The sequence below is a fragment of the Petromyzon marinus genome, chromosome 66 (genome assembly GCF_048934315.1).
Source record: "Petromyzon marinus isolate PM22_M1 ecotype Great Lakes invasive population chromosome 66, UKy_Petmar_22M1.pri1.0, whole genome shotgun sequence".
Taxonomy (NCBI): domain Eukaryota; kingdom Metazoa; phylum Chordata; class Hyperoartia; order Petromyzontiformes; family Petromyzontidae; genus Petromyzon; species Petromyzon marinus.
The window spans coordinates 8,403,695-8,427,898 of NC_133732.1; the positions used below are offsets into that span (position 1 = coordinate 8,403,695).

General features: G+C 51.2%; 1 protein-coding gene across 3 annotated transcripts in view; it reads left to right on the forward strand.

The window, feature by feature from the left end:
* NR2E1 (nuclear receptor subfamily 2 group E member 1) overlaps nt 1–24,204 on the forward strand; it is a 133,039-nt gene that overhangs the window by 50,066 nt on the left and 58,769 nt on the right. For 2 of the 3 annotated variants that reach the window (XR_012930345.1, XM_076054490.1), the window contains exon 1: nt 7,745–8,672. The exons of the other annotated variant lie outside the window; for it this stretch is intronic. The gene's annotated coding sequence lies outside the window, so the exon portion shown is untranslated. Of the gene's footprint in view, nt 1–7,744; nt 8,673–24,204 lie in introns of those variants that run through there. 3 annotated transcript variants of the gene reach the window in all.

A 24,204-nucleotide genomic window follows, 5' to 3' on the forward strand; every position in this document is an offset into this window, starting at 1 on the left:
CATCTCACTCCTCAGTTTGCCCGGAAAGGTCCTGGCAAGGATTATTCAACATCGCCTTGTTAGGCACGCTGAGGAGAGGCTTGCGGAGCCCCAATGCGGTTTCAGGAAAGGGCGGTCCTGCACAGATGACATTTTCTATCCGTCTGCTACAGCAGAGGTGTAGGAATTCCAACAAGACCTACATCTCTGCTTTATTGACCTGGTCAAGGCCTATGATACCATCAGTAGGCCTGGGCTCTGGGTTGTTCTTCGTGCTTTTGGAGTACCTGACCCTCTGCTCACGATCATTAAGGACCTTCATGATGGTGAGCGGGCCCGGGGTAAAACTACGTGGCGAGGAGTCAGAGCCGTTCCCTGTACACCTTGGGGTGCGGCAGGGAAGTCCTCTGGCTCCCACATTATTGAACATCTATTTTGACCACGTAGTTTGTGAAAGCTTCAATAGCTGAATCGGGGGAATTTCCATCTGGTACAGATGCAATGGGAGGCTGATCGATGCCCCGGTGTAGTCAAGGGATGGCTCCCCATGTTAAGTGTGCAGATTATCTAGTAATTGCTGCTCACTCACAGAGGAGTTGGAGGCGCTGCTGCTGAACCTGGAGCGTGCCACTAAGAGATGGGGCCTTACCATCAGCCCCACCAAAATGAAGCACCTGCCTGGGTATTTTGTACCATCGGACACTCCACCCCCCTCAACTCCCAATTTGTGATAGGGCAGTTGTGGAGAGAGTGGAGAGTTTCCCATACCTTGGCAGTGTGCTCATGACCGGCTCCGGTTTAAACAGCAGAGGTCTCACTCCGAATCAGCAGAGCGGCATTATCTTTTCATCGACTGCGTAACGCTGTGTGGAAGCTACCTGGTCTGTCGCTCCGCACTAAGCTTCAGGTCTTCTCGGCCACAGTCATTCCCTCCCTTCTCTACGCTTGCGAAACGTGGACCCCCCTAATGGAACATCTTCGCCGGTAAGAAACATTTAGGCTGGCCTGCCTACGATCCATCCTGGGTTTAACCAGGCTGGATTGTGTGAGGAGCTCAAAAATCCTTGAAAGATCTGGGCAAGGTCCCATTGGTGAGCTCCTCCGGCAGGCAAGACTGCGTTGGCTGGGTCATGTAGCCCGCATGCCCAGCCACCGCATGCCGAAACAGCTTTTGTTCGACCGGATCGACGGGGCCAAACGGGCGCGGTACGGGCTAGAGAAGAGATGGAGTGATGTGGTACAGGAGGATGTGGAGCTGAGTGGACTTGCCGATGATTGGTACCAGCGGTGTCAAGATCGGCCTCTGTGGAGGAGGCTCGTGACGGACGCTACTGGGCAGTTGGAGGCAGTCGCCCTCCAACAACAACGGAGGGCGGAGGAGCGACGCGCACAACAACGAGCGGAGCGCCGGGTGACTAAAGCACTGCGAATTGGCACAGTAGGGGGCACAGGTGGTGCATCAGCCAGTCATCTCAGTCAGTCGACCCGTGGCACTTGCTGGGTCTGTCCCGTGACCTCCTGCCAGCCGGCATTCGACGCTTCACGTGGCCTCAAGGTGCACCTAGCCTGGCACTGCCCAGTAGAACTCAAGGTGCACGTAGCCTGGCACAAGCGTCGTGGTGATGTCACTGCCACTTAGTGGCGAATGGCGGTTGTTGTTGCTGTGTGTGTGTGTATGGGTGAGTGTGTGTGGGTGTGTGTGTTTGTGTGTGTGTGTCTGTGTGTGTGTCTGTGTGTGTGGGTGTGTGTGGGGAGCGGTAGTGTAGCGGTTAGCGCGCTGTTCTATGAACCTGGCGACCCGGGTTCGATTCCCACTCACGGTCAACACCAGCGACGATTATCTGAACCGGTCCTTGGCCTCCCCTAGGTCGACTCAGTCTCAAATGAGTACCTGGTGTGGCGGTGTGTAGTAAACATCGCCACTGGGGAGACAAAGGCGGCCGGGCGTGGTGCTGGCCACCCACCCCCTCGTGTGCCACAGTTCCGGCCTGCCGAGGTGCTGCTGCTGCTCGCTAACAGCACTCTGCCCCAGCAGCGTGTTGAGGCTATACGGGGGATCTTTACATTTGTGTCTGTGTAACTCCACAGAGAGAGAGAGAGACTAACCTCCCTCCTGCTCGCTCTCTAACCCCCTCTCCCTATAATTCCCTCTCCCCATGTATCTCTCTCTCTGTGTGTGTCTCCATGTGGGGTCTCCGCGGTGGCTATGAGATGTTAACTACCTCGCCTGGTATGTAGGAAGGCGTGGGTTCGATCCCGACCCTGACGATTCCTGCTGCTGCGCTATATTTGGAGTCTGCGTCTCTCTCTCTCTCATCATCATCATCACGGTGGCTATGAGATGTTAACTACCTCGCCTGGTGTGCAGGAGGTCGTGGGTTCGATCCAGACCCTGACGATGCCTGCTGCTGTAGATTTGGAGTCTGCGTCTCTCTCTCTCATCATCATCATCACGGTGGCTAGGAGATGTTAACTACCTCGCCTGGTGTGCAGGAGGTCGTGGGTTCGATCCAGACCCTGACGATGCCTGCTGCTGTAGATTTGGAGTCTGCGTCTCTCTCTCATCATCATCATCACGGTGGCTAGGAGATGTTAACTACCTCGCCTGGTGTGCAGGAGGTCGTGGGTTCGATCCCGACCCTGACGATGCCTGCTGCTGCTGTATATTTGGAGTCTGCGTATCTCTCTCTCTCTCTCATCATCATCACGGTGGCTAGGAGATGTTAACTACCTCGCCTGGTGTGCAGGAGGTCGTGGGTTCGATCCCGACCCTGACGATGCCTGCTGCTGTTTATGTGGAGTCTGTACAAAGAGCTACACAGGTCTGTGGGGCCTTACCTGGTAAAATATGAAAACACGAAATAGTTTATGGTAGAGAGGAGTCGTGGTGCAGTGATTAGCGCACCGCTTTGCAAACATAGCGCTTGCTCCAACAGACTGCAGGGCGATACGGGGGATCTTTGTCTTTGCCTCTACATCCTCAGCATCATCAGCAGCATCATCATCAGCAGCAGCATCATCATCAGTATCATCATCAACAACATCATCAACAACATCGTCATCATTCCACCTTAATCACCACCAACATCACCAAACGCCTTGACACTCTCAACTCCACCCCCCTCACCCCCCTCTGCTAATACTCGACGTCTCTCTCTCTCTCTGCTTCTATTGACTCCCACTCCCTCTCTCTCTCCCACTCTCTCTCTCTCTCTCCCACTCTCTCTCTCTCCCACTCTCTCTCTCTCCCACTCTCTCTCTCTCTCCCACTCTCTCTCTCTCCCACTCTCTCCCACTCTCTCTCTCCCACTCTCTCTCTCTCTCTCCCACTCTCTCTCTCTCCCCACTCCCCCACTCCCACTCTCTCTCCCACTCTCTCCCTCTCTCCCTCTCCCACTCTCTCTCTCCCACTCTCTCTCTCTCTCCCACTCTCTCTCCCACTCTCTCTCCCACTCTCTCTCTCTCTCCCCCACTCCCACTCTCTCTCTTCCACTCTCTCTCCCACTCTCTCTCCCACTCTCTCTCTCTCCCACTCTCTCTCTCTCCCACTCTCTCTCTCCTCTCTCTCTCTCCCACTCTCTCTCTCTCTCCCACTCTCTCTCTCTCCCACTCTCTCTCTCTCCCACTCTCTCCCACTCTCTCTCCCACTCTCTCTCTCTCCCACTCTCTCTCTCTCCCACTCTCTCTCTCTCCCACTCTCTCCCACTCTCTCTCTCCCACTCTCTCTCTCTCCCACTCTCTCTCTCTCTCTCCCACTCTCTCTCTCTCCCCCTCTCTCTCTCTCTCCCACTCTCTCTCTCTCTCCCACTCTCTCTCTCTCTCCCACTCTCTTTGATTCTCGCCATTCACGTCCATCGCTGACTCCTTTCTCAGACTCTGGGCCCCGCTTTTTCTTTTGACTGCTTGGACTCTCCCCCTCCCTCCCTCTCCCTCCCTCCCTCCCCCTCCCTCCCCTCCTTCTCTCCCCCTCCCTCTCCTCCCCCTCCCTCTCTCCCCCTCCCTCTCTCCCCCTTTATTTTTTACGATCAGAGGAAACAAGAAGATGCTCAGTGTAGTCGGTACTTTGCTCCGTTCATCATTTCGGTTTTTTTATGCTTTGCTTTATGTAAACCCCCCCCCCCTTTAAATGAAAGTCCCAACAAAATATTTTTTTGCTCTCCTTACCCCTTCCCTCTCTCTCTACCCCCTCTCTGATCCTCCTCTCTCTCTCTACCCCCCTCTCTTCCTACTCCATTTCGCTCTCTCTCGCTCACTCTCTCGCTCACTCTCTCGCTCTCTTTTTTTTATAACTACGACAAGTGCTGCATCTGCACTCAGCCCTTCCCGCAGTCCTACGGCCTCCGACGGGTAGCTCACAATGTGCACGCACAGAGCTCTCTACCGTCATCTGCCACCGAGCACGCGGCCCTCCTCCAGCGCCCACCGCTCCTTGAAGGCCGGCACGGCGTGGGTCAGCCGCCCACGGCGGAACTCCGGCCACACCCCCTGGCTCCGACCGGAGCGCGGGAGATGCCCAGGCTGCTGGCCGGACGTTTCCCCTCCAGGGCCACCTTCCTCGCCCTGTATACGGCGAGCTTGGCGTAGCCGAAGAGCAACGTTGACCGGCTCCTGAAGATGTTGGGATCCGTCGGCCTTCGGGTGTCCAAAGATGAGGACCGTCGGGGAGAAGTGGAGGCTGAACCTTAGGAGAATGTTTCTCAGGAGCTTGAACAGCGAGTCCAGGCTCTTGCACTCCACGTATTGGTGCGCCACCATCTCCACTTTACCACACAATCGGCACTCCGGGGACGCGTCGGTGAAGCGCGCCAGGGAGACGTCGGTGGTGACGGTGCCGTGGGCGATGCTCCAGCTGAGGTCGCCGATGCGGTCGTACGTCGGGCTGGAGTGGAGTTGCCTCCAGCGAGGCCTCTCCGGAGAGACGCAGGGCAGGGACTCTCCTCTAGGCGTGGTCCTTGTGGCTCCTCAGGGTGTCCTGTTGGTGGAACCGGACCATGTAGGAGTAGAGCACCTTCCTCTTTACATTTGCGAAGGCCACCTTCGGCAGGTCTTCCGGCCGGCACAGGTCGTGATCCGCCTTCGTTTGTCGGCATTGGCGATGCAGTGGCACGACTGAGAGCTCCGGTGGAGGGGGACCGAGAGGGGCCTCGTCATCCCCAACGCCGATGGGGGGCGTTCTCCCCGCTGTTGCCGCTGAGAAGGCCCCCTTGGCTTCGGCCAGGATCCGGGCAGCCACCCGGAGCGACTGCAGCCCCCCCCCCACTGTCTTTGCGGCCACGTCTGCTGGTCCGAGCCACCGGCCTCCGTGTTTCAGGCTCCACCAGATCTCCCATCCTGGTGAGCCGCGCGTTGGCGAGGCGCCTCTCCATGCCAGGGGTGGCGGTGGTGGTGGATGGCAACTTTGTCTGTGGGTTCCTGAGGATCGGTTCGAAGACCAAATCCACGGCCTCCTGACGGCGAGGGAGCTCCATGTCTGCATGACGCTTCCTGTAGAAAGGTGGCAGCTGTCCCAGTGGGAGGCCTTGCAGGTCCATGTAGAACAGTCGTTTGGAGCACTGCAGACCCCCCTCCCCCCAGCTGTTTCAGGAGGAAGGAGGCCGTGACGCTCCAGGCCGGGGCAGGGGTGGCGTGGGCAGGAAATTTTGCGCGGCCTGAAGTCGGAAGGTGGCCAGCTGACTCCGCACGCTCACCGGCCTGTGACCACCCTCGTCCAGTGGCAGGGCCAGGACCCCAGCCGCGACCTCGGTGTCCTCCGCCCGACCAGAAGAAGTCGAGGACTCGCTTCTGAAGCGCGTTGATGAGGCTCATGGACGTCACCAGCTGGTTCACCGCCAACGTCTTTGTCCTGAAGGTGAGGAACTTGCACAGGCGACTCCAGGTGCCCAGCCGCTCCTTCACCTTCTCCTCCAGCTCGACCCAGTTCCTCTGCGGTGGCTCCTCCTCTGGTCCCAGGAACACCCCCAGGTGGTGCAGCAGCGATGTTGTAACTACAATTGATGGCTTTTGCCTTCTCGGGACACTCGGTCACGTCCCACGCTCCAACCAGCAGGCCGCTGCACTTTTGCCAGTTCATTTTTGATGAGGAGGCCTTCGAAAATACCTCCCGGCACTCGTGCAGCAGGGCGACATCATCCAGGGAGTGCAGGATGAGGAGGAGGAGGACGTCGTCGGCGTACGCCGTCAGGACCAACTTGACGCTTGGTTCCCTGAGCACCAGGCCGCTGAGTCTCCGCCTTGTGAAACTCAGGAAAGACTCTACAGCCAGGGCATGAAGTTGGCCCGACAATGGGCATCCCTGTCTCACTCCTCGCTCGAATTTGACCGGGGGCAGTGAGGGCGCCGTTGAACTTGATCACGCACTCCGCCTTGGTGTAGAGTAGGCGGATCGTTCGGACAAAGGCATCCCCAAAACCAAAGCTCTTGAGGGTTCCCAGCAGGTATTTGTGGTCCACTCTGTCAAAAGCCTTTTCCTGGTCAAGGGCCAGAAACGTGATTGGGATGCCCAACCTCTGGGACACCGCGATGAGGTCCCTGACCAGGAAGATTCCGTCGTGGATGGTTCATCCGGGGGATGGTGTAGGACTGGTCCCCGTTTAGGACTTGTGCAATCACCCCTTTCAGTCGCAGGGAGAGAGCCTTCGTCAATATTTTGTAGTCGGTGTTCAGGAGAGACACCGGACGCCAGTTAAGTAGGTGCCTCAGGTCCTCCGTTCTTGGGAAGCAGAGTGAGCACCGCCCTCCTCCAAGACTGAGGCATCACCCCGGTCACAGAGGCTTCCTCCAGCACCTCTCTGTAGTCCTCCCCGTAGGGATGGCCGTCCAATCCTGGGGATTTATTTGGGGCCAGTCCTCCTACAGCTGCGTCAAGGTCATTCCTGGTGAGCTTTTGCTCCAGTAGCTCTTTCCCCGTGTTCCCCCAGGGAGGGTAGACCGCTCAATGCCTCCGCCTGGGCCGCTCCCGATGTCTCTTCAGGGGAGAGAACAGGCTGCCGCAGAAGTCTCCGATGATGGTCGACTTCTGCCGGAGTTCGTGCACCAGGACACCGGCACCATCAAAGAGGCCACTCCGTGGATTTGCGCCTCCCGTTCTGCCTCCCGAGGGAGTAGAAAAGCGGGGATCCCGTGTCGAGGTCGGTGATGAGCTTCACTCGGGATCGCACAAACGGCCCCACTCGTCTGCTCCTCCTGTAGCCCTTTGAGACGCTCCCTCTTCTCCTCGTATTCTCGCAGAGGAGCGGGGGTCGCTGTCCTCGGCGACGCGACCCTCCAAATCGAGGACTCGGGCACTCCACCCCGGTGATGTCCGCGTCCTTCAGTCTGGTGCTCCCCCAGGTGCATTGTTGGCACAGCAGCCCGGTGTGCGCTTTGCCCACATCCCACCACTGGGCCAGAGAGTCGAAACCGCGTTTTGGTTTTTCGCCACGCTTCCCGGAAGTCCTCGAACATTTCTACGAAGGCGCCATCCTCCAGCGGCGAGTTTGTTAAAGTGTCAGTGGGAGGCGCCCTCACGTGGGGGGCCTCTCCAGCCTGACACGGAGCACGATGAGGTTGTGGTCCGTGAAGGACGCCGCTCTGATGCCAGACGTTATGGAGCACGTCACAAAGCTCTTTCTCCCCCCACTCCTCTCCCTCCCTCCCTCCCTCTCTCCCCACCACTCTCCTCCTCTCCCTCCCTCTCTCGTCCCCCCCTCTCCACTCTCCCCCCCCCCCACTCTCCCCCCCCCCACTCTCCCCCCCCACTCTCCCCCCACTCTCCCGTCATCTTTTACCCCCATCCCCCCCGTGTCTCCCCGTGTCTCCGAATCACCAGGAGTCAGCAAGAGTCACTCGACTCCACGAGACACGGGGAGACACGGGGAGTGAGACACAGGGAGTGAGACACGGGGAGACACGGGGAGACACGGGGAGTGAGACACAGGGAGTGAGACACGGGGAGACACGTGGAGTGAGACACTGGGAGTGAGACACGGGGAGACACGGGGAGTGAGACACGGGGAGTGAGACACGGGGAGTGAGACACGGAGAGGCACTGGAAGTGAGACACAGGGAGACAGGGGAGACACGTGGAGTGAGACACTGGGAGTGAGACACGGGGAGACACGTGGAGACACGGGGAGTGAGACACAGGGAGTGAGACAAGGGGAGACACGTGGAGCGAGACACTGGGAGTGAGACACAGGGAGACACGGGGAGAAACTGGGAGTGAGACACAGGGAGACACGGGGAGACACGGGGAGTGAGACACGGGGAGTGAGACACGGGGAGACACGGGGAGTGAGACACGGGGAGTGAGACACGGGGAGTGAGACACAGAGAGACACTGGAAGTGAGACACAGGGAGACAGGGGGAGACACGTGGAGTGAGACACGTGGAGTGAGACACTGGGAGACACGGGGAGTGAGACACGAGGAGTGAGCCATGGGGAGGCACGTGCAGTGAGATACGTGGAGTGAGACAGGGGAAGTGAGACACGTGGAGTGAGACACGGGGAGACATGGGGAGACACGTGGAGTGACACACGAGGAGTGAGACACGGGGAGACACGTGGAGTGAGACACGGGGAGACACGTGGGGTGAGACACGGGGAGACACGTGGGGTGAGACACGGGGAGACACGTGGGGTGAGACACGTGGAGTGAGACACGGGGAGACGTGGACGAAGAGACACGGAGACAAGGACACTGGAGAACTCCGAGTAATGACTCCAGCACGCACACCACAAACACAGCACACACACACAGCACACCACACTCACAACACACTCACAACACACTCACACACAGCACACCACACTCACAACACAATCACAACACTATCACACACAGCACACCACACTCACAACACACTCACACACAGCACACCACACTCACAACACACTCACAACACACTCACACACAACACACCACACTCACAACACACTCACAACACACTCACACAGCACACCACACTCATAACACACACACACACAGCACACCACACTCATAACACACTCGCAACACACTCACACACAGCACACCACACTCACAACACACTCACACACATCACACCACACTCATAACACACTCACACACAGCACACCACACTCTTAACACACTCGCAACACACTCACACACAGCACACCACACTCACAGCACACTCACAACACTATCACACACAGCACACCACTCTCACAACACACACACACATAGCACACCACACTCACAACACACTCACACACCACACTCACAACACACTCACAACACACTCACACATAGCACACCACACTCACAACACACTCACACACCACACTCACAACACACTCACAACACACTCACACAGCACACCACACTCATAACACACTCACACACAGCACACCACACTCATAACACACACAGCACACCACACTCACAACACACTCACAACACACTTACACATAGCACACCACACTCACAACACACTCACAACACACTCACACACAACACACCACACTCACAACACACTCACAACACACTCACACAGCACACCACACTCATAACACACACACACAGCACACCACACTCATAACACACTCACACACAGCACACCACACTCATAACACACTCGCAACACACTCACACACAGCACACCACACTCACAACACACTCACACACAGCACACCACACTCACAACACACTCACACATAGCACACCACACTCACAACACACTCACAACACACTCACACACAGCACACCACACTGACAACACACTCACAGACAGCACACCACACTCACAACACACTCACACACAGCACACCACACTCACACCACACTCACAACACACACACACACAGCACACCACACTCACAACACACTCACACACAGCACACCACACTCACAACACACTCACACACTCACACACACTCACACACACCGCACACCACACACTCACACACAGCACACCACACACTCACACTCACACCACACACACAGCACACCACACTCACACCACACTCACACATACAGCACACCACTCACTCACAACACACTCACACACACTCACACACACCACACTCACACACTCACACACACTCACACACAGCACACCACACTCACACACACCACACTCACACACTCACACACACTCACACACACAGCACACCACACACTCACACACAGCACACCACATACTCACACTCACACCACACTCACACACACAGCACACCACACTCACACCACACTCACACACACAGCACACCACACTCACACACACTCACACCACACTCACACATACAGCACACCACACACTCACAACACACTCACACACACTCACACACACCACACTCACACACTCACACACACTCACACACACAGCACACCACACACTCACACACAGCACACCACACACTCACACTCACACCACACTCACACACACAGCACACCACACTCACACCACACTCACACACACAGCACACCACACTCACACACACTCACACCACACTCACACATACAGCACACCACACACTCACAACACACTCACACACACTCACACACACCACACTCACACACTCACACCACACTCACACACAGCACACCACACTCACACCACACCCTCACACAGCACACTCACACACACCACACACTCACACCACACACTCACACACACACCACACTCACACACACTCACACTCACACCACACACTCACACACACCACACACTCACACCACACTCACACACACCACACTCACACACACACCACACACACTCACACTACACTCACACATACAGCACACCACACACACTCACACACCACACACACTCACACACCACACACACTCACACACCACACTCACTCACACCACACTCACACACCACACACTCACACACACACACACCACACACTCACACACCACACACACCACACACACCACACACTCTCACTCACACCACACTCACACACCTCACACTCACACACACCACACACTCACACTCACACACACACCACACACTCACACTCACACCACACTCACACACACCACACTCACACCACACTCACACACACCACACTCACACCACACTCACACACACCACACACACCACACTCACACACACCACACTCACACACACCACACTCACACCACACTCACACTCACACCACACACTCACACTCACACCACACTCACACACACCACACTCACACACACCACACTCACAACACACCACACTCACACCACACTCACACCACACTCACACACACACCACACACTCACACACACCTCACACTCACACACACAACACACCACACTCACACCACACTCACACTCACACACACACCACACACTCACACACCACATACACTCACACACCACACACACACTCACACACTCACACACAGCACACTCACACACACCACACTCACACTCACACCACACACAGCACACCACACACTCACACACACCACACACTTACACTCACACCACACACTCACACTCACACACACACACCACACTCACACACACACCACACTCACACACACACTCACTCACACCACACTCACACACCACACTCACACACCACACACTCACACTCACACACACACCACACTCACACCACACTCACACCACACTCACACACACACCACACACACCACACTCACACACACCACACTCACACACACCACACTCACACACACCACACTCACACCACACTCACACACACACCACACTCACACACCACACTCACACACACACACCACACTCACACCACACTCACACCACACTCACACACACACCACACTCACACACACACCACACTCACACTCACACACACACCACACACTCACACACACACACACCACACTCACACCACACTCACACACCACACTCACACACACACCACACTCACACACACACCACACTCACACACCACACTCACACACACACCACACTCACACAACAAATACAACGCTCACGGATACCAATTGCGCCCACCACCCTAGTATATCTCCATTGCAACTCACGCGTTGCAGGTTACTCGAGTCCCATCGCTCCTCCGTGATTTCACAGCAAAAGATATTAACAAAAATAACTTCATTAGTTACAATCGTCGAAGGTGGTTATACAAAGAGGCAAAGGTTCACCTCCACCGGTGTAGCCTCAACAGATTGTTGGGGGCAAGTGCGAGCTGAGCAGCCGCGCCAACGCCGCGATGAGAGGCGTGGGTTAGGGGGCCGGCATCCACCACGCCCGGCCGCCTTTGTCTTCCTCGGCTGGGGTTGTCGGCGGCGATGTTTAATCGACACTACTAGACCGCTAGCTACACCAGGGGCGCGGCGGGGCGGGGCGGGGGAGGGGGGGGGGGGTGGTATTTTTTTTAGGCTGAGTCGACCTAGGGGGAGGATGGACGCGTTTCGGATCGAGCGTCCCTGGGGCACGCGCGTGTGGCGCACGCCGGATTTTGTTCGTGCCGTACGTAGCCAGCGAGTTCATCGCAGCGTGGTGGTGGTGGGGGGGGTGGTGCTGGATGAAGTGATGGACAGCGAAGTGGAACGCAATCTGAGCTCGAACTCATTTGTGGCTTCGAGCGGGAGTCGAACTCGGGTGGACGCGGGTTCCACGTGGGGACCACCGATGCACCAGCAACTCCACCAGCGACACCACCACCAGCGACACCACCAGCGACACCACCAGCAACTCCACCAGCAACACCACCAGCAACACCACCACCACCAACACCACCAGCAACACCACCAGCAACACCACCACCAACTCCACCAGCAACTCCACCAGCGACACCACCAGCGACACCACCAGCAACTCCACCAGCAACACCACCACCACCACCAACTCCACCACCAACTCCACCAGCAACTCCACCAGCAACACCACCAGCGACACCACCACCACCAACTCCACCAGCAACTCCACCAGCAACACCACCAACACCACCAGCAACACCACCAGCAACACCACCAGCAACACCACCAGCAACACCACCAGCAACTCCACCAGCAACTCCACCAGCAACATCACCACCACCACCAACTCCAACAGCAACTCCACCACCACCAACACCACCAGCAACACCACCAGCAACTCCACCACCAACACCACCACCAACACCACTAGCAACTCCACCACCAACACCACCAGCAACTCCACCAGCAACACCACCAGCGACACCACCAACTCCACCAGCAACTCCACCAGCAACACCACCAGCAACTCCACCAGCAACTCCACCAGCAACACCACCAGCGACACCACCAGCAACACCACCACCACCACCAACTCCACCACCAACTCCACCAGCAACACCAACAGCGACACCACCACCACCAACTCCACCAGCAACTCCACCAGCAACACCACCAACACCACCAGCAACACCACTAGCAACTCCACCACCACCAACACCACCAGCAACACCACCAGCAACTCCACCACCAACACCACCAGCAACACCACTAGCAACTCCACCACCAACACCACCAGCAACTCCACCAGCAACACCACCAGCAACTCCACCAGCAACACCACCACCACTCCACCAGCAACACCACCAGCGACACCATCACTGACACCACCAGCAACACCACCAGCAACACCACCACCAACTCCACCAGCAACTCCACCAGCAACACCACCAACACCACCAGCAACACCACTAGCAACTCCACCACCACCAACACCACCAGCAACACCACCAGCAACTCCACCAGCAACTCCACCACCAACACCACCAGCAACACCACCAGCAACTCCACCAGCAACTCCACCACCAACACCACCAGCAACTCCACCAGCAACACCACCAGCGACACCACCAACTCCACCAGCAACACCACCAGCAACACCACCAGCAACTCCACCAGCAACTCCACCAGCAACACCACCAGCGACTCCACCAGCAACTCCACCAGCAACACCACCAGCGACACCACCAGCAACACCACCACCACCACCAACTCCACCACCAACTCCACCAGCAACTCCACCAGCAACACCAACAGCGACACCACCACCACCAACTCCACCAGCAACTCCACCAGCAACACCACCAACACCACCAGCAACACCACCAACACCACCAGCAACACCACCAGCAACTCCACCACCAACACCACCAGCAACACCACTAGCAACTCCACCACCAACACCACCAGCAACTCCACCAGCAACACCACCAGCGACACCACCAACTCCACCAGCAACTCCACCAGCAACACCACCAGCAACTCCACCAGCAACTCCACCAGCAACACCACCAGCGACACCACCAGCAACACCAAAACCACCAACTCCACCACCAACTCCACTAGCAACTCCACCAGCAACACCACCAGCGACACCACCACCACCAACTCCACCAGCAACTCCACCAGCAACACCACCACCACCAACACCACCAGCAACACCACTAGCAACTCCACCACCACCAACACCACCAGCAACACCACCAGCAACTCCACCACCAACACCACCAGCAACACCACTAGCAACTCCACCACCAACACCACCAGCAACTCCACCAGCAACACCACCAGCGACACCACCAACAACACCATCAGCAACTCCACCAGCAACACCACCACCAACTCCACCAGCAACTCCACCAGCAACACCACCAGCGACACCACCACCACCAACTCCACCAGCAACTCCACCAGCAACACCACCAGCAACTCCACCAGCAACTCCACCAGCAACTCCACCAGCAACACCACCAGCGACACCACCAGCAACACCACCACCAACTCCACCACCAACTCCACCAGCAACTCTACCAGCGACACCACCAGCAACACCAACAACAACTCCACCAGCAACTCCACCAGCAAATCCACCACCACCAACTCCACCACCACCAACTCCACCACCACCAACTCCACAACCAACTCCACCACCAACTCCACCACCAACACCACCAACTCCACCACCAACTCCACCATCAACTCCACCACCAACTCCACAACCAACTCCACAACCAACTCCACCACCAACTCCACCACCAACACCACCAACTCCACCACCAATTTCACCATCAACTCCACCACCAACTCCACCACCAACACCACCAGCAACACCACCTCCACCACCAACACCACCAACACCACCAACTCCACCACCAACTCCACCACCAACACCACCATCAACTCCACTACCAACACCAACTCCACCACCAACTCCACCAGCAACACCACCACCACCAACTCCACCAGCCCCCCAAATGCACGCACGAGATGCGATAGAGTTGGGGGGCGGCACAGCTTGATTCGACTGTTGGCTGTTTAAGGGGGGCACTGCTGAGCGAGCTGCGTTAGTGGTGGGTCTGGTTCAGGATGGTGCGGGATGGCCGTGGCAAACGATAGCGGTGCGACAAAGCCGGCTTCATCATCGTCGTCAACTTCATCATCATCATCATCAGCTTCATCATCATGGTCATCATCATCAGCCTCATCATCGTCATCATCATCATCTTCATCAGCTTCATCGTCGTCCCGTGGAAATTTACAGGAACAGCCAAATAGCTCGAACACGTCGTGGTGAGAGAGACGCAGACTCCAAATACACAGCAGCAGCAGCAGGCACCGACATAGACTAACACTACACATAGACTAACACTACACATAGACTAACACTACACATAGACTAACACTACACATATACTAACACTGCACATAGACTAACACAGCACATAGACTAACACTGCACATAGACTAACACTGCACATAGACTAACACTACACATAGACTAACACTGCCCATAGACTAACACTACACATAGACTAACACTACACATAGACTAACACAGCACATAGACTAACACAGCACATAGACTAACACAGCACATAGACTAACACTGCACATAGACTAACACTACACATAGACTAACACAGCACATAGACTAACACAGCACATAGACTAACACTACACATAGACTAACACTACACATAGACTAACACTGCACATAGACTAACACTACACATAGACTAACACAGCACATAGACTAACACTACACATAGACTAACACTGCACATAGACTAACACTGCACATAGACTAACACTACACATAGACTAACACTACACATAGACTAACACTGCACATAGACTAACACTGCACATAGACTAACACTGCACATAGACTAACACAGCACATAGACTAACACAGCACATAGACTAACACTGCACATAGACTAACACTGCACATAGACTAACACTGCACATAGACTAACACTACACATAGACTAACACTACACATAGACTAACACTGCACATAGACTAACATTGCACATAGACTAACACTGCACATAGACTAACACTACACATAGACTAACACTGCACATAGACTAACACTACACATAGACTAACACTGCACATAGACTAACACTGCACATAGACTAACACAGCACATAGACTAACATTACACATAGACTAACACTACACATAGACTAACACTGCACATAGACTAACATTGCACATAGACTAACACAGCACATAGACTAACACTGCACATAGACTAACACTACACATAGACTAACACTACACACAGACTAACACTGCACATAGACTAACACTACACATAGACTAACACAGCACATAGACTAACACTTCACATAGACTAACACTGCACATAGACTAACACTGCACATAGACTAACATTACACATAGACTAACACAGCACATAGACTAACACTGCACATAGACTAACACTACACATAGACTAACACTACACATAGACTAACACTACACATAGACTAACACTGCCCATAGACTAACACTACCCATAGACTAACACTACACATAGACTAACACTGCCCATAGACTAACACTACACATAGACTAACACTACACATAGACTAACACAGCACATAGACTAACACTGCACATAGACTAACATTACACATAGACTAACACTGCACAAAGACTAACACTACACATAGACTAACACAGCACATAGACTAACTGCACATAGACTAACACAGCACATAGACTAACACAGCACATAGACTAACACTGCACATAGACTAACATTACACATAGACTAACACTACACATAGACTAACACAGCACATAGACTAACACTGCACATAGACTAACACAGCACATAGGCTAACACTGCACATAGACTAACACAGCACATAGACTAACACTGCACATAGACTAACACTGCACATAGACTAACACTGCACATAGACTAACACTGCCCATAGACTAACACTACACATAGACTAACACTACACATAGACTAACACTGCACGTACACTAACACTACCCATAGACTAACACTGCACATAGACTAACACTGCACATAGACTAACACTGCACATAGACTAACACAGCACATAGACTAACACTACCCATAGACTAACACTACACATAGACTAACACTGCACATAGACTAACACAGCACATAGACTAACACTACCCATAGACTAACACTACACATAGACTAACACTACCCATAGACTAACATTGCAGATAGACTAACACTACACATAGACTAACACAGCACATAGACTAACACTACACATAGACTAACACAGCACATAGACTAACACTACACATAGACTAACACAGCACATAGACTAACACTGCACATAGACTAACACTACCCATAGACTAACACTACACATAGACTAACATTACATTACACATAGACTAACACTACACATAGACTAACATTGCACATAGACTAACACTACACATAGACTAACACTACACATAGACTAACATTACACATAGACTAACACTGCACATAGACTAACACTGCACATAGACTAACACTACACATAGACTAACACTGCACATAGACTAACACTACACATAGACTAACACTGCACATAGACTAACACTACACATAGACTAACACAGCACATAGACTAACACAGCACATAGACTAACACTACCCATAGACTAACACTACACATAGACTAACACTACACATAGACTAGCACAGCACATAGACTAACACTGCACATAGACTAACACTACCCATAGACTAACACTGCACATAGACTAACACTGCAGATAGACTAACACTACCCATAGACTAACACTGCACATAGACTAACACTACATGTACACTAACACTACACATAGACTAACACTGCACATAGACTAACATTGCACGACCCTCTAACCATAGCGATACCTCGTCATAAATCAGAGCCAGTTACGCCCATTGTAAAGCAATAGACATCCTACAAAGTGGTCTCTATCATTGTAGACCTTGGAGGAGATGATTGATGATCACGATTGATCATTGATGGTGATTATTCGTCTGCTCCAAAAGAGCGATCACATCAAATACGAATGTAAGTAACGTTACCGGCTAAGCAACTCGAGCAACTGATGCACTTTGAATCCACGAAGGTGCCTATTCATTGATTTGAATCTTTCGGTGACTCCAGGAATCCGTCCTCTTTGGCTCTTTCGGTAACGTCACGTAAGCTAGAACAATAAAATAAATCAAGACGTTTCGATCGCAACACAAGGGACCGTCATCAGGTGGGACAGGCACAGCAGGAGAGCTGCTGACATGGTATAAAGAGCTGCTCCCGCAACAATAGTTCATATCGGATTTTGGTGTGGTCAACCCAAGGGTAAGTGGGCTGAGCTAGAGAAGGAATTTGTACGTCAACGTAGATGTGAGAGATTAGCGTGGCGTCCTCTGGTCTCACCACCGTTGTGAGACGAGGCTCAAAAGAAAGCTGTCTCTGGTGTGGACCAATCAGTTTCAAGGACAATGCATCATCATCACCATCACCATCATCATACTATCAGAGTGTGTTTTTAAAAACAAAAAAATCTAGATTTGAAGCTTTCGTGACTGCAGAAATCCATACTCGTTGGTTCTCTCGGTAAAGCCGCGTAGCACGTTGTCACAATTACGCTTTTCACACCCCGATGACGGACACTTGTAGCCCTGCGCCCCGAAACGTCGCGATTCGTTTCATTTTCTGCCCACGTGACTTTACCGACAGAACCAACGAGAACGCGCAGACATATTGTGACAGACATAATCAGATGCCATCGATGACAATCACGTAAATCCACGGTACTAGCGCTACTGATCCCACGCGCAACCGCGCTGATGTTGATTTGACGGTGCCGTGAATGGCCGTGCCCTATCTGGGAGTGTTCGCACAAAATGTAACAAAAGTCTGCCCAACACACAGCTACAGCCTGTGTCCACAACTATTCTAACCCCTGTTATAACGTAATAATGATGATAATAATAGTAATACCATTTGGTTGTTTCGGTAAGGTCACGTAGGTAGAATATAAAATAAATCACGACGTTACGTGCGGAACACACCAAAGCGTCCACTCTGTAGGATGTCTATAGCTTTACAATGCGCATAACCGGATCTGATTCATGACGAAGAATCGTCATGGTTAGAGGGTCGGGAATGATAGTGTATGTGCAGTGTTAGTCTATGTGCAGTGTTAGTCTATGTGCAATGTTAGTCTATGTGCAGTGTTAGTATATGTGCAGTGTTAGTCTATGTGTAGTGTTAGTCTATGTGCAATGTTAGTCTATGTGCAGTGTTAGTCTATGTGTAGTGTTAGTCTATGTGTAGTGTTAGTCTATGTGTAGCGTTAGTCTATGTGCTGTGTTAGTCTATGGGTAGTGTTAGTCTATGTGCAGTGTTAGTCTATGTGCAGTGTTAGTCTATGTGCAATGTTAGTATATGTGCAGTGTTAGTATATGTGCAGTGTTAGTCTATGTGCAGTGTTAGTCTATGTGCAGTGTTAGTCTATGTGCAGTGTTAGTCTATGTGTAGTGTTAGTCTATGTGCAGTGTTAGTCTATGTGCAGTGTTAGTCTATGTGCAGTGTTAGTCTATGTGCAGTGTTAGTCTATGTGTAGTGTTAGTCTATGTGCAGTGTTAGTCTATGTGTAGTGTTAGTCTATGTGCAGTGTTAGTCTATGTGCAGTGTTAGTCTATGTGTAGTGTTAGTCTATGTGCTGTGTTAGTCTATGTGCTGTGTTAGTCTATGTGCAGTGTTAGTCTATGTGTAGTGTTAGTCTATGTGTAGTGTTAGTCTATGTGCTGTGTTAGTCTATGTGTAGTGTTAGTCTATCTGCAATGTTAGTCTATGTGCAGTGTTAGTCTATGTGCTGTGTTAGTCTATGTGTAATGTTAGTCTATGTGTAGTGTTAGTCTATCTGCAATGTTAGTCTATGTGCAGTGTTAGTCTATGTGCTGTGTTAGTCTATGTGTAGTGTTAGTCTATGGGTAGTGTTAGTCTATGTGCTGTGTTAGTCTATGTGCTGTGTTAGTCTATGTGCTGTGTTAGTCTACAGGTGGGAAATCTGATGACGGGGGCTTGCGTTGCGCCCGAAACGTCGTCATTTATTTTATTTTCTACCTACGCGACTTCACCGAAATAACCAAAGAGTATTGATGCCTGCAGTCACGAAAGCTTCAAATCAAGATCGATAATAACGTTTGACCCTTTCGGGCAATTAAACAGTCGTGTTAAGACGTTGAAACAATCGAAGAGAAACGCCACAATCACCGCGTGTCGTTCATTCGAACACGATCCCTCGCTATAAAAAGGTTTCCGTTCGGTCCCGTGATGTACCTGCTAAAGCCCCCTGACATGAACGTCTAATGCGTGACTCGCTTTGAAACGTGCGCACACCGCGTTCACACAAAAGCAACTCAATATTCATATTCGAATAATCGGCCCGGCGCATCGAAGTGCCTCTTGTTGTTACGGGTCGATGCTGAGCTCCGTTCGGAGCGATTTCGATCGTCTCTCCGTCCTGCAACGTGTTACTCGGGCTTGTCTAAGCCCTTGTAGAACATCACTCATCCGCCATGAAACAGGGGGGGGGAGGGGAAGGCTTTAACATTATTATTTTTTATCAACACTTCTGAGAATGTTCATCATCATCAACAACAGCAGCAGCAAACGACGACTCCACGAGAGGTTTGTCTCCTCCGCGTTCTTGACAACGATGTCGAACGAGTGCGAGAGACTCTTCGAAGCTATGAACGTCAAGTTCGGTATCACGTTAACAGTGTAGCGGCATCCGTTCTTGTTCGGATTTAAACAAAAAAAACGATAGTCCCATGTGAGTGTTTAAAAAAATAAATTAAATTTTAAACACCCTGCACTATTTTTATTTGAAGCTTTCGTGACTGCAGGGATTCATATTGTTGGTTATTTCGGTAAAGTCACCACGTAGAAGGGAAACAATGAAATAATAAAAACATAAAACAAAAAAATTATTGTAAAACAATTAAAATTATTATTCTTGGTTATTTCGGTAAAGTCACCACGTAGAAGGGAAACAATAAAATAATAAAAACATAAAACAATAAATTTATTGTAAAACAATAAAATTATTATTCTTGGTTCTTTCGGTAAAGTCACCACGTAGAAGGGAAACAATAAAATAATAAAAATATAAAACAATAACATTATTATTCTTGGTTCTTTCGGTAAAGTCACCACCACGTAGAAGGGAAACAATAAAATAATAAAAACATAAAACAATAAAATTATTGTAAAACAATAAAATTATTATTCTTGGTTCTTTCGGTAAAGTCACCACCACGTAGAAGGGAAACAATAAAATAATAAAAACATAAAACAATACAATTATTGTAAAACAATTAAATTATTATTATTGGTTCTTTCGGTAAAGTCACCACGTAGAAGGGAAACAATAAAATAATAAAAACATAAAACAAAAAAATTATTGTAAAACAATTAAAATTATTATTCTTGGTTCTTTCGGTAAAGTCACCACGTAGAAGGGAAACAATAAAATAATAAAAACATAAAACAATACAATTAATGTAAAACAATAAAATTATTATTCTTGGTTCTTTCGGTAAAGTCACCACCACGTAGAAGGGAAACAATTAAATAATAAAACATAAAACAATACAATTAATGTAAAACAATAAAATTATTATTCTTGGTTCTTTCGGTAAAGTCACCACGTAGAAGGGAAACAATAAACAAAATATTTAAAACAACACTTATTGTTTTATATTTATTGTTTTATATTTGTATTATTTTATTGTTTCCCTTCTACGTGGTGGTGACTTTACCGAAAGAACCAACAATATGAAACCCTGCACTATGATAATGATAACATCACCCTGTACTAATTTCACCGTATCGCTGGCGCGTTATCGGAAGTCTCAACTGCACAAGCCCGCATGAACGGGCAACTTTGCATTGCCACGTGCAAAGCAGTGGATGGGTGACGCATCGAGCACTCCCCGTAAGGGAGGTGTTGTTGGGTTAGATCGCGTTAAGATGTGAACGTTGTGTCGTCGTTAAACCCGCCACCACCCGACACGGCCGAGTAAGGGGTTGTCACGTAAACAGAACGTGGCCAATTCGTCACTAGTACAGCACTAGTGTGTAGTGTAGTGTATACTGTAGTGTATAGTGTAGTGTATAGTGTAGTATACTTGTACAGCACTAGTGTGTAGTGTAGTGTATAGTGTAGTGTATAGTGTAGTGTATAGTGGAGTATACTAGTACAGCACTAGTGTATAGTGTAGTGTATATTGTAGTGTATAGTGTAGTGTATAGTGGAGTATACTAGTACAGCACTAGTGTATAGTGTAGTGTATATTGTAGTGTATAGTGTAGTATACTAGTACAGCACTAGTGCATAGTGTATTGTATAGTGTAGTATACTAGTACAGCACTAGTGTATAGTGTAGTGTATAGTGTAGTGTATAGTGTAATATACTAGTACAGCACTAGTGTATAGTGTAGTGTATATTGTAGTGTATAGTGTAGTATACTAGTACAGCACTAGTGTATAGTGTAGTGTATAGTGCAATATACTAGTACAGCACTAGTGTATAGTGTAGTGCATAGTGTAGTATACTAGTACAGCACTAGTGTATAGTGTAGTATATAGTGTAGTATACTAGAACAGCACTAGTGTATAGTGTAGTATATAGTGTAGTATACTAGTACAGCACTCGTGTATAGTGTAGTATATAGTGTAGTATAGTGTAGTGTATAGTGTAACATGGTGTAGTGTATAGTGTAGTATCCTAGTCTTCACCGTGATCACGTGAAGACAACGAGGTTAGCTCTGCGTGTCTCGCAGGATCGATATCGGCCTTGCTGCTGCTGATGATGATTCTGATGATGATTCTGATGATGATTCTGATAAAGGCGACGCTACAGCGCTTTTACAATATAAGCAACGCACCAGGCATCCGTACGAAGCGAACGCACTCGCCTTCGATACTGCGAGTACGGCTCCCTGACCTTACTCTGGCATTCACATCAGAGAGCATGTTGCGTGGATGTGTCTGTGGGATTGTTAACTACCTCGCCTGGTAACGCAGGAGCTCGTGGGTTCGATCCTGACCCTGACGATGACTGCTGCTGCTGTAGATTTGGAGTCTGTGTGTCTCTCTCTCTCATCATCATCATCACGGTGGCTAGGAGATGTTAACTACCTCGCTCGGTACACAGGAGGTCGTGGGTTCGATCCCGACCCTGACGATGCCTGCTGCTGTATATTTGGAGTCTGCGTCTCTCATCATCATCACGGTGGCTATGAGATGTTAACTACCTCGCCTGGTGTGCAGGAGGTCGTGGGTTCGATCCCGACTGACTATACCTGCTGCTGTAGATTTGGAGTCTGCGTCTCTCTCTCCTCATCATCATCACGGTGGCTATGAGACGTTAACTACCTCGCCTGGTGTGCAGGACGTCGTGGGTTCGATCCCGACTGACTATACCTGCTGCTGTAGATTTGGAGTCTGCGTCTCTCATCATCATCATCATCACGGTGGCTAGGAGATGTTGACTACCTCGCCTGGTGTGCAGGAGCTCGTGGGTTCGATCCCGACTGACTATACCTGCTGCTGTAGATTTGGAGTCTGCGTGTCTCTCTCTCTCTCTTATCATCGGTTGCGAGGATTTTTCTCCGGGTCCTTCGGTTTTTTTCCCCCCCCCCTCGAACTTTTTGGAATCGAGGTCACCGCCGCGTTGCCAACGCATCGCCCGCCGCTACAGATTCCCCACGCGATGGTGACGACGATGACGACGTTAAGCCGTCACTTGCTTGAGCTGCTATCATCTGTGAACAACGCCCAGGGGCCCCGCCAAACAGCTCAGCGGTGGTGGTGGTGGGGCCTTCCTTACCTGGTCAAACATCAACCAACAATGCGTTGATATCGTTTGGTTATGACAGGGCTAGAATAGTTGCAGGCGTAGTCTGTAAGTGTCTGTTCGCCGGCCGGGATGTTTGCGTATACAAAGACAAA